The 13730-nt window shown below is 56.2% G+C and overlaps 1 protein-coding gene and 1 pseudogene across 9 annotated transcripts in view; one reads left to right on the top strand and one right to left on the bottom strand.

The window, feature by feature from the left end:
* Positions 1 to 13730, bottom strand: part of LOC143667184 (olfactory receptor 4A47-like) — a 275202-nt gene that overhangs the window by 238918 nt on the left and 22554 nt on the right. For 7 of the 9 annotated variants that reach the window (XR_013167929.1, XR_013167934.1, XR_013167935.1 and 4 more), the window contains exons 6-9: positions 6497 to 8260; positions 5485 to 5580; positions 5215 to 5289; positions 504 to 966 (exon numbers count right to left, since the gene is read on the bottom strand). The gene's annotated coding sequence lies outside the window, so the exon portion shown is untranslated. The remainder of the gene's footprint in view (positions 1 to 503; positions 967 to 5214; positions 5290 to 5484; positions 5581 to 6496; positions 8261 to 13730) is intronic. The other 2 variants (XR_013167931.1, XR_013167932.1) reach the window with 2 other exon arrangements.
* LOC143667180 (golgin subfamily A member 2 pseudogene) lies at positions 1251 to 4465 on the top strand (annotated as a pseudogene).

Here is a 13730-nt window from a genome sequence, read left to right as displayed (position 1 = left end):
GTGGTATTGTGTGTACAGTTGGGCACACACACAATTTGCTCCCTCCTTGGAAACAATAAATGGAGCTCCCCGGAAGTGAACAAGTGATCAAACCTGGCACTGTCCCTCTGCCCCAGCCCCATTCCGTAACAGAGGAGGATGCTGAGGCCAGCGAACTGAGCCCCATCAGCCAGATCTGCTCCACAACAAACACCACAAACCTCAACTTCCTGGGCCCCCGTCTCCCCAGCAGGAGTGTGGACCATTCACCACATCCCCCATGACCCACCAAAGGGCCTGTGTTCCTCTGCCCACCCCCCCGCACCAGCCAGCTTGTCTTGGGAGATTCCTGGAAACCCATCAGGTTCCGGGCCTGCAGACTATCCCATGGAAGTCATACTTGCCAATCCCCACAACGGCCAGAGCCAATTGCTATCATGAATATCCTCATATTTGCATATAATACCCTATGGCTCTGTTTCCATGGGAAACCCTAATACATACCCCTTTAGGTGTCTACTTACTCAGAAATCTGCAGTTTTTCTAACACTGGGGCTTTACGGATGAGAACCCACATAGGCGCACGGGGTGAGGCGCCTCCTTTGAGCTGAGCAGAGGGTGACAGCGGCACAGATCCCAGAGAGCACTGGGCACAGGTAGGTGGGGGCTTCCCTCATTGAGCCGGGGTGTCCAGCCAGACCCCTAACCCGCTGCCAGGCAGCCCACCAGGGTCCGCACCAACTCTGAAGGGGCTCTGAGGGGAGGGCGAGACTGAGGGACGGTGGAGTAGGGCTGGGGATAGGTAAGAAAGGCTGGACCAACTGCAGAGGTAGGAGAAGAACTGTGCGGGGCTGAGCCTTCCCTTTCTAGCTCCCCACCTACCTCCTGAGTCCGGGACCTGGTCCCCATCTAGGGATAGTCTGCAGTGGAGGAGGGTCCAGGGTGAGAGGTGGAGATGGGCTTCAGGGCTATGGAGTAACTGAAACCCTGCATGGGAAATAAAGAGCTGCCAGGATGGGAGCTGAGTGCGCACCCAGAAGGGGGACCACCCTGGAGTGGGAGGAGGGAGAGGTTGTACCATAACCCCATTGTGGGAGGAGACAGGTACTGGCCCCACCCCTCAGAGGTGGCAGTTACAGCAGCCATGCCCCTCCCCCCAGAGTGGGTGGAGACGACTCTGCAGGCAGCCTTCATTGTGAGCTCACCCTCCAGGCCCCACCCACAATCACCCGGCACCACCCCCTTTCCCTGTCAATCTTCTCATCGCCCAATAGGCTGGGAGGCTGAGGCCACACCCACATTCCATGTTGCCTAGCACCTCCCTGGTCCCTCCCTTCCCTGGCTCAGTCCCACATCAGTACAGTAGCTAGTGGATGCAAGTCTGCAGTGGTTGCTGGATTACATGATGTCGCGCCATCGACCCTTTCCCCTGTCCCAGATGTCGGAAGAAGCCGGACGGCAGAAATTGGCCGCGCTCAGAAAAAAGTTTTGCCCAATCCCCCTTCCCGAGATGTCAGAAGAAACCCAACAGCAGAAACTGGCCTCAGCCAGAAAAATGTTATGTGAATTTCAGCTGAAAAACAACCTTCCCATTCCACCAAGAGTGAAGAAGAAAGAGAAGGTACAAAAGGGCCCTGAAACATCAATGTCGGGTGGCCACTCGCCTGGGAACATGCCCAAAGACCGCGCCACTCCTCCTTCACCGGCCGATGACACCACCCCTCCCGGCAGTGTCAATCTTGCCTGTGCTAGTTCCCCTTGTACTAGAGGCATGGCATCACCTAACAACTCTGATGCCAAAAATGGTCCTCTTGCCTTGGAGGAAAACAAGACTATGTCATCTACTGAGACCCTGCAACAGATTTCACGACCTTTTTTTCATGGGTTCCTGCCTGAGTCCTCACCCAGCATCAACAGGAAGGACCAGACATCCTCAAATGACATGAAGACTCTAGAGAGCCGATACCAAGAGTCATCACTAGCCCTGGATTCCAGCAGTCCTACACATGATCAACTCACAAAGAAGATACAAGAGTTGAATCAAGAAAAACAAGATGCTTTTAAGCAATTGGAGGAAGTCATACAAGAGTTTGAACAAAACTTCATCAACCAGCAAGGAGCTCTCAGACAACGGCTGCAAGAACAGCATCAGACAATTGGGATTCTAGTGTCTGAGAAGGAACAGTTATACATAGCCCTTATGCACACTCATCAGGCTCTCATGCAGAAAGAAGGCGAGGCAGAGGATCTTGTAAGTCACTTGCAGTCTGAAAGGCAACGTGTAAGTGAGCTGGAGCACACCCTGTCCGCTGTCTCCACTCAGCAGAAGCAGGTGGACAAGGCCAACCAAGAGCTAACCAAAGAACATGACAACCTGAAAGTAGAGTTCTGTAAACAAAGCAAAAGCTATGAGGCCCTGAAGCAACATAACTCAGAACTGGAAGAGAAACTTCGGGTCTTGCTCATGGAGAAGTCAGCCATGCAGCAAGGGATGGAGGAGCTGCACAGGAAGCTGGAGATGAGAGAACCTGCAAAACCATCACTGCTGCAGCCTGGAGATCTTAATGGCAACCAGCAGTTACAGCAGGCCCTGGAGGAGTGGGAACAGCTGCAGCTACATGGGGGGCAGCTGACAGAAACTCTCAAAAATACACAACAAGACAAAGACACAATTGCCGAGGCCCTGAGAAAAGAGCGTGCCATTTGTCAGGAGCAGGTTCAGCAGTTTCGAGAACAGGTGAGAACACCAAGAGAGGAAAAGCTACAGAAATTGGAGGACAATTTAGTTCAACTGAAGAACGAGACAGCTGCACCCCCATCCCAGAAGCCCCCAGCCGGGCCCTCCGAGATGGGGCAACGGCTGCAAGCAGAGGCTAGCCAGCTGCGGAAGAAGCTAGAGCACCTAGCAGGGCAGCTGCAAGCCCAGATGAAGGACAATGAGGACCTAAGTCATCTGAGTCAGGAGCAGGAGGTGAGGCTGCTGCAGTTGGAGCAGGAAGCTGAGCTCTGTGAAGAGCAGGCGGCAGAGCAGAAACACATTCTGGAGAACATGGAGAACAACTGTGGCACCATCACCCACGCTCTGTCCCAAAACTGCAAACTCACAGGGCAGTTAGATGAATTACAGAATGACTTTCTCAGGCTGGGCAACAAAAATATGGAGGTAACCAACGCCCTGCATTCAGTTAAGACAGAGCTGGCCAAGAAGCTGGGAAAGCTGCAGGAAAACCTGGAGGGACTCAAAGAGACAACAGAATTAAAGAGCATAGAGGCTCGGGGTTTGCAAGAGCAGCGTGACCAGTACCAGAGCCACCTGCAGCAGTATATACTTGCCTGTCAGCAGCTCGTGGCTGTCTATCAGCAGCTAGTCACCGGGAAGGAGATGCTGCAAAAGCATTTAGGGATGCAGACCCAGCTAGTGGAAAAGCTGCCACACGAGGATGTTCAGAGGGAGGCTATGGCTGAAATGATGTGCCAGGAATTCCAGGGGACTCAGGAGTGCCTGGAAGCTGCCAACCAACAGAATCAACAATTGCAGGCCCAGTTGGGCCTTATGAGCTTGCCTGGGGAAGGAAATGCTACAGAGAGTGAGCAAGGAGATGAAGAGGATCAGCACCCAGACCTGAGCATCCCTGAAGACCTAGACAGTCGAGAGGCCATGGTGGCATTTTGCAAATCAGCCATAGCTAGTGATGAAGAGCGGGCATGCCTACGGAGGCAGCTGAAGGAGCAGAAGCTACGCTGCCAGCACCTGGCTCACCAGGTGACCTCATCTCAGCATGAACCAGAGGTGCCCCCTACCACCGGGACCGGTGGGGAAAGTGTATCAGGGGACATTAATCAGGCTCTGCAAGGGGATATGAAGAAGCTGCACCAATGCTTTGCAGAAATTACACAACAGAAACTAGAATTGATGGACCGGATGGAAGAACTGGAGCATCGCTGCCTCCAGCTATCTGGAGAGATAGATACAACTGTTGAGCGCATCACCCTCTATCAAAATCAGAGGGCAGTAATGAAGGAGAATCACCGTATAAAAGAGCCGAACATTAACCACTCAGCAAATGAGAAAGAAGATATTAAGGTGAAACTGCTGGAGATGCAGGAGATCAACAAAATACATGTTAGTGAATGCAGAGAATGGCATGGCAACTTTATGGCAGCTACCAAGAGCCCTGCTGATCAGGCAACAACAGCATCCCCAAGTCACCAGGAGCCTGCAGGTGACAACGGCCAGGTCCTTCACAAGGGGAACCTGGCAAATGACGTGGGATCTGCAAAGGGGGAGGCCCTCCAAGGCCAAACTGTTTCAGAGGCTCCCACTGCGCAGCAGAAAATACAACTGCTACGTGAGACTCAATACCCTCAAGATCACCATGGCCTGGGCAATAATCCCTGCTTCCCCTTCTTCTACCGGGCTGAGGAGTATGAAGAAGCAAAGGTTCGGGTTATCTAAGGCTGTCTCTCTGGCTGGCAAAACACCGGGTAGTGGGGTGGGGGCAAAGCCTCCACTTTTTCCCAAACAATCCCTCCCCACCCCCTTTCCTGCCCCCCTTTCCTACCAAGTCATACTGAATAAAAACTAAACTTTTAAAGGCGTGCAGACCTCCTCTGATACTTGTCTCTGCACGTCCGCACAGCCCCTCTAAGGGTACCCGAGGCTCTACACTGCAGCCATGTGCAGCCCAGGCTGCCCACAGGGTCTTCACCAAGGGACTTAACCTGCAAACATGCACCTGCGTGTGCTCAGATCACCCAGGCACAACCGTGCTCACATGCACGCACACACACACACACTAAGCCCACTGCACAGGATGTGAGGCGTCTGTGTGTATGTAGTCCCCACATGCGTGCATGGCTTCCCTACTCCAGATGAAGCCCAGGGCCTGCTGGCTGCCCTGAGGCTGGGGAGTTTGTGCACCCCAAGAACCCAGCCTTGGCACATGCCCCACGTGAGTGGGTCTCATCATCAAGCATCTAGTCACAAGCAGCAGGGATGCATCCCACCAGCCTTTCATGGCTGAGCCCACGGCCTCACAAGGCAAATGCACAGAAGCAAAGCAAATGCACAGAAGTCACGTGTATATATTCCCCAGGCAGGCGAGACCTCCAGGCGAGGATTCAACGCCCACCCTGGGGCAGGGGAAAGGACAGCAGGGGCATCCCACATGCAAGGGGCAGGGAAGGGCCCAGGGCCCAGAGCTGTCAGCAGGGACTCCCAGGCAATAGGCTCACCATTGTGTTGTTCTTGCTTCAGAAAACTTCCTGGTTGAAGAAGTCAAAGAGTTTCTTTTCTAACTGGAGCATAACCTGCAAAATTAAAGTTTTGAATCCACAAGTGCAGGTCGTGGAGCCAATGCACTCACCGGGACACGGCCCTTCTGAACTCCTCCCCCACCTCGGTCACATGGCCCTCTGGGCTCAAGGGTCCACCAGTGGCATGAGTTCCTCATCAGGGCCCTGGCCGCAGCCCGTAAGCACTCCTGCGGGGACACACACACGCACCCTGCAGTCATTGTGGCTCTTGCGGAAGATTAACTTCGCATCTTCGGTGGTGTCCGCAGCCCAGACGGTGTGCATGGTGTCTTTTGTGCAGAGTGTCTGTGGGGAGACAGAGGCTCAGACCGAGTGCTCAGCCTCGGCCTGGGCAGCAGCATCTGTGGGGGAGGTCACGCCGGCACCCCTCAGGAAGGTGCTGGAAAGCACTTGGGGCCATCCTTGCTGTGATCTTAAAGAAGCACCATGCAAAATGGGGTACACACTATGGCTGCTCCCAGGTAAAAGCCACCATGTGTCACCATGCTCAGAACCCCAGCTCTGTCCTGGAAAAAGGCCTGGTAGGAACGTGCCAAGGGGAGCCTGTGGCCCCCCGAAGACAAGACGGCTCCCAGGAGCTTCCCACTCTTAACATTGGCAGTACTCCACAAGAGGTCTCGTTAAAAACTGAGCAGGCTTATTATGACCAAAGCAGAGGTGAGGGGTTAGGGTGAAGGGCCCACCCCGCCCTGGGTTCACGGGCAGTGCAGGGCCATGGAACCAGCCTTGTCGGGAGAGTCAAAGAAGGCCAAGGTGGGCATAAACGACCCGCCGGGCCTGCAGGTAGGGACGCTGGGCACATCAAGAGAAGGCTGCTGCGCTTGGCATGTGGCCTGCATTTGCCTGGCAGGGTCGGCTAAGGGGAGCGGTTGAGTGACTGCCGGCCCACACCGGGGTCCGACCATCCAAGCCACGTCATCACTGCTAAGGCCAGCAGGGAATGTTCCAGCTAAACAGACAGCGCAGGGCCTTCGGGCCAAACTGCATGCAGCAACTGGCTGTTGTCAATGCAGGATGCTTGGAAATTCCTTGTTTTCAGTAAATGGGGTATTCACTCAGAGGCAGTGACCAACTGACACCTCCAGGGAGGGGTGGCCCCACAGTACTAATCCTGCCATGGGGGGAGCCGAGGGGTGAGTTCCATTAAGCCTGGAGAAGCCATGAAAACATATAGGTAGGAAAAGAAGTGCAAGGCTCATACCTGAAGGCAACGGATGTTGTCAAGAAGTTGAAGGTCTACATGAATGGGAGGCATCCATGCTGCACATAATGAGAAGGGACGAGGATGCCGGAAACCGGGTACCACGTCTGGAGGAATCAAAGCATGTCACCCTGCTCCTGCACAGAAATGCAGACTGGATGGGGACCCACGGGGACTGCAGGCAATAGGCCCTTCCAGAGGCAGGAGGCAGACGGCTGTCCCTGGGGGTGATGGGACAGCTGATAATAGGCTGGGTTTGTGCATAAATTATACTTCATTAAAGTGGTTTTTTTAAATATACAAGAAATGATTTTTATTTAAAAAGAAAAAAAATGTGCCACAGAATATGAGCCTTTAGGTTATCCACTGATTTTGGCTTTAAAATATTCTCCCTGAAAGAGCCCAGGAGTGCAGGATTAGGCACCAGGGAGTGTGCAAGGGAAGTACGGGAATGTTAGGGGGCCAGCATGGGGACACGGGCAGTGTGGGGACAATGGAAGGGTCACAGCGTGGGGACAACGGAAGGGTCACAGCATAGGGACATGGGAAGGGTCACAGCGTGGGGACAAGAGAAGGGGCCTCTGTTTCCTGGTGCCGTGCTGCCCAGGGCCCTGACATTCAGAGCACAGAGGAGCTCATCGGGTCAAGCCCTCCAAAGTGCTGTTGCACCCACAGTGAGCAGTCAGCCTGCCACCTCGCGGGGTCCCGCGCCCAGCACGCGCCTCAGGAGACCCACATCCTGTGTCCCCGAGGCGTCCACGGGCAGCTGCTTCCGCACTGCTTTACTTGGCCACTCTGGACTCCTAAAGGTGGCCAAAGGCTCAACACAGGGCTGACCGCAGGGCCCAGGAGGGAGGCCCCGTGCCCCCCGGCGCCCCCATTCACGCAGGCTTAATGGAGGGTCAAGCCCCTCCTGCAACGCCTCTCGGCCCGCCGGCACCAGGGTCACCCAACTGAGGCCTCCGCCTGCCCGCCGGCCTCCTCACGGAGGCATCACTCTCCTGTGAAGGGAGAGAAACCCCCACGCACTACTAAGAAGCCCTACAGGGTTCCTTCCTCCTCAGTGGGCCCAGGGGCGCTAGAAGGTACCTTGGTTCTCCCGACACCCAAACCCACCCACAAGCCCCCGCCGGGTTCGCATTCCTCGGGGGAGGACATGGCCCCCGTGGTTGGGCCCCCGCCTCCCAGCCCCGGCGGCACACCGGGCACTCCTCCGGAGGTTTGGGCTTATCCCCCGTCGCCCCGTGCCCCAGTGTTATCACATACCTGGAGACCTGAGACAATGCATCCTTTATTCAGGTGGTTCAGTCCCCCCACAGGTCCGCTAGGTGAGGCGCGGGCTTTGCGATCGGCATTTTGATCCCAGTTCTGCACCTGGAGCATTTTTTTGGTCTCCCAGTTGCCCTGTTGGCCGGGCGGACACCATCCCAGTGTACAAACCCACTCGGGCTGCTGGTCCCCACAGCACCCAGGCACGAGCAGGCCTGTCCTCACTGAGACAGGTGACACCATGCACACAACTCTCCACCCCTGTGGAGAATGCGGGCACAGCCCCTGGGCAGCTCCTGAGAGTGGGTGAAGCACCAGGCACCATGCTCAGAGGCCACCGAGCCTGCCACAGACGTGGCTGCGCTTGGGCCTGCTCCAGCCCGGGTGCAGTAGGGCCCACTGGCTCCATCTTCCCAAAGTGCCCCGCAGTGTGCTGAGGACAGAGCACCCGGCTTCCAGGCATCTCCAGGAGCATCTTTCCCTGCCAAGGCAGCTCTGAAACAGAAGTGGCCCTTGTAAGAAACGTGGTGGCACCTCTTCAGCTTGTTGGAAAGAAATCGGCCCTCTGCCCCTCATGCCCATCTCCTGAGCTGGCCAGTTCTACGTGGTTCCAAAATGGGGCTTTTACTTGTCAAGAAACCCCACAGGGCACCCACAGAACCTCTGGAGACTCTCCTTCCTGCATCACAGACCCCAATGTTTTGCCACCTGAGTAGTGGGGATGGAAGGGGCCGCCAAGCAACCGTGGACAGGTCACCATCCCTGGGTCCTGGACAACACACTGGGCACGCCCCTGCATCGCCCGGAAGGAGGCCCTACCCTGCCTTCCTCCTCTCACCCGGACTGGCCCTGTCCATTTTAACCTCCACCATTTCTCCCAGGATGGCTAGCGGGCACAAGTGGCGGTGGGGACACCCCACATGACCAGACGCATGAGAAGGCGTCAGGCGGCTGCTCTCCATTTGGGCATGGAGTTTTGAGTGATCTATCTCGAGACCACTTTTGACTGTTTTAGGCCTAAACGAGGACACAGGGGCACTCGTGGCAGATCCTGAGTGTGAAGGACAAAGAGGTTGCATGAGCCCAGGATGGGGACACCGACTGGAGAGCACACCTGCTTCGTTGGACAAAAAGACGTTCCAAGCAGACAGCGAGGCATGAGAAGTGAGTGAAACTTTCAGGCCCCAGGCCTGTGCCCTCTGACATCCTTCCCGCTGTGCTGCTCTTCCTCACTGAGTCGGAGGGCAGGCATGCCACCCAACGTGTACTTGGGCAAGGGGCAGGACCCTCGGCAGTCGGGGGCACAAGGATGGTGGGTGGGCTCGCCGCAGCCGCCACTCACTCGGGCTATAGTTTGCATCTCTGGCTGTGCAAACTCATATGGCAGGGGTGGCATTTGCTGCAGAGTCCTTCACAGGAAGTGGAGTCCTTCTAGCACTCCTAGGAACATTTCTCCATAGCTTGAAGAAAGAGCACCCATGATGCTTGCCTTCTGGGACTGTCGGCCAGTCAACCAAGGGCCTAAGTGAGCTTCTCCTCCCTGCTCAGGGGTGGGGAAGTCTGGGGCTCAGACACAAGCTCTTTGTGGAACGTGTGCCCTGTGTTTGATGCACATCGAGGGAAAGGCACATACACAGACTGCTTACTTCTAAGAGTGACAAAACCAGGAAGGCAGCCTGCAACCATGGGAAGGGCTCACGCATCTGTAAAGTTTTCTCCTTTCAGCTGCTAAAGGTCTATGTGGTAAATGAAATCTCTGATGTGCTCTCTACTTAAAACACACCCTCTTGGTCCACAGCCACCAGGTAGCTTTAAAAGCTGTGTGCCCGCTCACCTCCGGCAGCACCTCCTCGGCCCAGGAGCCCCGGAGACACCCAGGGAGGCCCTCACTGTGGGCAGGGCATTGGAGCCTCGGGATAGCCACACCCCAGCCGAGCAGCTGCCAGCCCTGCCCTACTGGAGCCGGCTGAACAGAGACTCCCGGAGCATGGTAAAGGGCACCCCGGTGGGGTCTGCAAGGGCTGGGCGGGGCAGGGAGGGGCCCGGTGTTGTGGGGCAGGGGCTGGGGATGGTTGTGCCTAAACCCAGAATGTTGCAGCACATTGGGGGCCATGGGCAGGGTGGAGCCGATGCCAAGTATGCGATGTTAAGGCCAACCCAGGCTTGTCTGGGGTCATGAACCAGGAGGGATCAGGAGGGCCAGTGGGGAGGTGAGGGGCCAGTCACGGACGCCACAGGACAGGGCCACTCAGCAGCAACTAGAGCATCTCATGACCCGCCCACAGGGTGCCAGAGTCCCCGGGTCCAGGGGTACTGCTTGCCTGTGGCACCCAAGCAGCAGGCCTAGTCCCGGCCCTGCCTCTGCACACCTGTCTCCAGGAGCAGCACCAACGAGGAAGTATATACCCTGCCTGGTGGGACCAGGGCCCAAGCACCCCGAGACCTCAGCTTGGCCCCCCAGATGCCTTGTCAATTCTGGAGCAAACAGGGCCCCACAAAGGGGAAGAGGAGCTCATGCAGATTTTTGGGTGAGCAGGTCAGAACAGTCATCCAATGGCTGAGGCTTCTGATAGGCAGAGAGCTTCCCAGACAAGGAAACCTGGGGCTGAGGGCGGCTTTATCTCCTCAAGAGCAGAGTCTTTCACCACTCACCTCCCTCCAATTTGGGGAGCAAAAGTGCAAGTTTTAATAGCTAAAAGAACTGAAAATGAAAGACAAAACCCACACGTACAAACCCTCTGAACACTTGTCAAGGGGAACACATTAGTGCCTTCTTACGGGACTGCCAAGAGAAGTGACTCCTTTTTTTCAAATTGAGACATTTTCAAAGCAAGTGACCCCGTTCAGCCAATGTCTCCCTCAACACAGGTTCTCCTGATCAAGGGCAGGTTGCGGCCCAGCGGGCAGAGCCCACAGTCAGCAGGTCCCACGGGGCCTCGGGGTGCAGGATGCACGTTCCCTGCAAGGCGCCCCTCCCCACAGAGTGCATGGACACAGTGCCAAGGAGCAGAGGGCTGTGCCCACTGGCTCTCATAAGCTGAAAGCCAAAGAATCTTTAAATGAAGAAATACAAGTAGTACCAGGTCTTGGGTTCAGGAGGAGCCCCCAGAGCCACGACCGTCCTCAGCGCCAATGCACGGAGCCCCCGAGTCAACCATGTGGCTGGGACAGCTGCCTGGGCTCCTGCTCACAATTCAGTAGCATCTATATTAGGTCATCTACATGCTAGGAAATATAAGGCTGGCAGCTCTGACATGAGGTCAGTGGCCGTGGCTCGGCCTGGACATTCCCAGGACTCAAGTGCAGCCAGAGCCCATGGCCCAGCCCTTGGGGGAAGGTGGCTGTGCACGCTCCACGCCCAGACCTGGGAGGGGCCCGGTGCATAGAGCTCGCAGGCAAAGCTGTCACCTCTGGCCGCAACAGACATGACATGAAATAACAACCAAGTCTAAACATGCAAAACTTTCCTTCTCAGGCTGACAAAGAGGAATATGAGCTGTTGTAAAGAAACGGCTTGGTTCTTAAGCAAACTCTCTACCTAGGACTTGGTGCATCCGACTGGCAAACTGAAGCTACAAGTGAAGGTGGCCGAAGCATGGGCAGGGCGTCCAGTGGTGCGGGACCAGTCTCGGCTGCAGCATGAGACTCACTGCCATGTGCAGACCTGACCCCAGGGATGCAGGGCTGGTGGGTGGCCCTGCAGGTGCATTCACCAAGTTTTCATGCCCATCCCTCAAAATGTGACCCTGTTCTGAGCTTCCATCCCGACAACCTCACGGTACAGAACAAGGATGCCCCTGATAGTGAGAAATAGCAGACGAAGATGGAGAGGACAGGTGGAGGCAGGGGTCCCAGGCCTGACCCCACCGCACAGAGGCAGAGAGTAGATGTGTGCGGGACCCGAGCCTGAGCTCAAAAGAAAATCCTCTAAAAGAAACAGGCCTGAAAATCACCATCCACAGTGGTTCAGAATGAAAGCTCCTGGAGGCAGCAGGCCTGTCAGGGATAAATCTCAGCAGAGGATCGACACGGCACGGGGAGGTCCCAGCGTTCTCCTGTCTACACACCCCCACGTGTGGCTAGAACCCGAGTCAGAAGCTGAGGACCTTGCACGTTTCACAGAATAGCTGAGTCCATCAACCTGAGTCGAGGGTGACTGCTAGCTTTGCTCATTTATAGAAACCTGTGCCACTATCCGCAAGGTCTTCCGAAAAGCAAGAATTAAAACAAGAGCAAATCTGTGCCCTGGAAACTGCCCGGAAGCCTGCAAAGAACGCAGGGGCCCCTTGCTGTGTGCGTACTGGACTGAAGGGAGAGAATCCACCCAGGGGCTCACCAGAGGGCAACAGGATGCCTCAGCCAGTGTGGCTAGGTGGAGATCTAGACAGGAAGCCAGACACCAGGCACCCATTTAAAATGAAACCCTCAGGACCCGGGCAATTTCCCTCCATCGCTGCTGCCCCTCCTCTCTGTCTCTTGGTCCTCTCCCCTGGGACATCTCTCTCCCTCCCCTATTCCCGCTGACCCCCTCTCCCAGGGCACCACCCTCCCCTATTCCTGTTGATCCCTTACCCCGGGGAACCACCCTTCTCTATTCCTGCTGATCCCCTACTCCGGGGAACCACTCTTCCCTGTCCCTGCAGACATCCTCCCCCGAGGCACCACCATCCGGACCCTGCTGCCCCACCCCCGGGGCACCACCCTCCCCTGAACCTGCTGACACCCCCCCCGGGGCACCACCACCCCCTGTCCCTGCTGCCCCATCCCCAGGGGAACCACCACCCCCTGTACCTGCTGCCCCTCCCTTGGAACACCACCCTCTCCTGTCCCTGTTGACCTCCTGTTCCGGAGCACCACATTCCCAGCCCATTCCCTGCTGCCCACTTCTCCCTAGGATCCACTCCTGATGTACGGGGCTTGACTCCCGACAGGCCTGGCCTGCACTTAGTATGTACCTGTCAGCAACTGACAACTGATTTTAAAAGACAGCCACCAGCTCCATCACAGGAACTATTAGGCAGGACCAGGCAGGAGGTGTGCGCACGCTGGGCCGGGAGGAGATGGCGAGCCTGGCCCCGCTGTCAGTCCATGTCATGTGAGCCCAGCTGAGCACCCCAGCTGCCAACTGCCAGCACTCAAGGTATTAAGAACACCCACAGGAGTGCACCAGCAGGCGGCACACAGAGCCCATGTGGCCACCCATCCAGGGGTGCTACATCCTCTCAGGCAGAGCAGGATCATCGTGTTTAATTTGCATACATTTTAATTGCAGCCCACATGACCCACGTGCTGCCATCACAGCCCCGCCCGGAAAGAGTCATGCCTGTCCGTGTGCATCTGCGGTGTTAGACGTATGGATTCCACAGGGAAGGGCCTCCTGGTGGGCATGGGGCACCCTTCACTGGCCACAACCACACTCCTAAGGCTTCCTGGGGCCCCCCGATTTCCAGGGTGGTGCTGGTCTATGATCCAGGACCCAGCTGGTGCCTGGGCATGGGCAGAGTACACAGGAACGGACACAGGATGCCATGAGGACACGAACCTTGGCTCCCCACCAGGCATGGCCCCCAGGACCGCCTCTCCCACAGCACACCATGGGCCCTTCATCCCTCCGCGAGGACAGGCAGGGCCAGTGACCCCACAGCAAGGTGGCAGGAAAAATCTGCTGGACAAACGATGAATACAGGTCAGAACTCAGGAACAGCAAGTTTTGATGGTGTAACCAGACCTGGAATACCGAAGCCCTCTGCAGGCCTCCTTGAAAAGAGGGATGCCCCTGGCTCGCATACACCGACTTGGCACCAACCACCTGTGGGCACCGACCTGCTCTACATGTCAAGATTTTTCTAAAGATGCTCTAGTTCTGAACAATTCTTAACCATAAAAAACAGAGGCTGAAGTACAAACTGTACTAAACAGAAGGAACCCACAAGTGTTCATCAAGTGCTCTTATTCTAACTAAAGG

This window comes from Tamandua tetradactyla, chromosome 23, assembly GCF_023851605.1.
Source record: "Tamandua tetradactyla isolate mTamTet1 chromosome 23, mTamTet1.pri, whole genome shotgun sequence".
Lineage (NCBI taxonomy): Eukaryota > Metazoa > Chordata > Mammalia > Pilosa > Myrmecophagidae > Tamandua > Tamandua tetradactyla.
This window is presented reverse-complemented; position numbering and strand designations above follow the sequence as displayed.